The following is a 1,717-nucleotide window of genomic DNA, read 5'->3' on the forward strand; positions in this document are numbered from 1 at the left end:
ATGGGAACCTTGGGTCCTGTTGGAGTCTCCTGCAACCTAATGCTCTGCATTTCTTGAGTACCTTTGGCTGGCTTCCCCCCGGACAGTTCTGGGCAACTCTTTTTTCGTATGGAGTCAATCCAAATCAGTTATCTCCATCTTACAAGGAGGAGAACTTCTGGAGTCAATCGACATCATAGATGCATACCTCAATATGCCTATTTCCTCGCTCACTAGTAATATCTACCTTTCAAGGTGGAAAATCTTAATTTTCAGTGTGTAGCTCTGTCTTCGGGTCCAGCTTGAGTGTTTACAAAGGTTCTGGCCCCTCTTCTAGCCAGATTAAGGGCCCAAGGTATAACGATTATGGTTTATCTAGTCGATCTGTTCTTGATAGACCAGTCGGTAACCCGCTTAGACCAAAGTATGATCATCACATTCAACTACCTGGAATATCTAGGACAGATTCTTAACCTAGGAGAAATCTTCTTTAAAACCATGAAGAAGGCTAAAATACTTGGGTCTGATCATAGGTACACCTAGAAAAGGGTATTTTTACCCCAGATAAAGATCAGGGCCATAAAGGAACTGATTTAGGTGGTTGAAGCAAGATGAATTTCTTCTATTCAACTTTGCATGAGGTTGTTGCCAAAGATGGTGGCTTCATTCAAGGCCATTCCTTATGCTCAGTTTCATTTGAGACTGCTACAAAACAGTATCCTATCTGCTTGGAACAAAGGGTTCAAGCTCCACATTCCCAATGTGTCTGACTCCAAAGCCTATGGCCACATCACCCTGATAGCGCCCGATCTCGTCTAATCTTGGAGGCTAAGCAGGGTCGGGCCTGGTTAGTACCCGGTTGAGAGACCACCTTGAAATACCAGGTGCTGTAGGCTGGGTGCGCCGGAGCCTCGGTTTATGGTTAATATCCAAAAATCCAAAAGGGGAAAATCCTTCCTTCAGTTACCTGGGAAGTGGTAACAACATATGCCAACCTTTTTTGTTTAGCTTGGGGAACGGTCCAGGAAGAGGCAACTGTCCAAGAGAAGTGGCCCAGATCAGAAATAGCCTTGCCCAGTGACATTTTAGAAATTCAGGCAGAGCTCTTGGTTCTGAGGGCCTGAATGTTCAGTTTACGGTATTGTCCTGCCATGATTCAATCCGACAATGCTACAGCAATGGCCTATATTAATCACCAAGGGGGCACAAGAAGTTGTGCTGCCCAGAGAAAGGTGAATCATATCCTATCTTGGGCAGAAATCAATGTACTTTGCCTATCGCCAGTCTTCATTCTAGGAACAGAAATTTGGCAGGTGGACTACTTGAGTCGCCAGCAGTTGTTCCTGGGAGAATGGTTCCTTCACCCGATATCTTCCTGTTAATAAGTCAAAATGGGGGATCCCAGACATAGATCTGTTTGCGTCCAGGTTCAACAAAGAAATCGGCAACTTTGTGTCAAGAACAAGGCATCCGCTAGCATGCGGAACAGATGCCTTGCTATTCCCATGGAATCGGTTCTCACTGATTTATACATTCCCTCCTATTCTGCCTGTATCCACGACTTCTTCGCAGGATCAAGCAGGAAGGGAAGTTTTTGATTCTTGTGGCCCCCAGGAAATCTTGATATGCAGAGATTGTAAAGCTGGCAGTAGGGAACCCATGGACCCTACCATTACGGCCAGATCTTCTCTCACAAGGTCCGGTGTTCCATCCTACTTTACAATCTCTAAATGTAACG

At 45.3% G+C, this 1,717-nt stretch overlaps 1 pseudogene; it reads left to right on the forward strand.

The window, feature by feature from the left end:
- The first annotated feature begins 756 nt into the window (after window positions 1–756).
- On the forward strand, window positions 757–875 carry LOC141109174 (5S ribosomal RNA; annotated as a pseudogene).
- The last annotated feature ends 842 nt before the right edge of the window (window positions 876–1,717 follow it).

Source organism: Aquarana catesbeiana, linkage group LG09 (genome assembly GCF_042186555.1).
Source record: "Aquarana catesbeiana isolate 2022-GZ linkage group LG09, ASM4218655v1, whole genome shotgun sequence".
In the NCBI taxonomy this organism is placed as follows: Eukaryota; Metazoa; Chordata; class Amphibia; order Anura; family Ranidae; genus Aquarana; species Aquarana catesbeiana.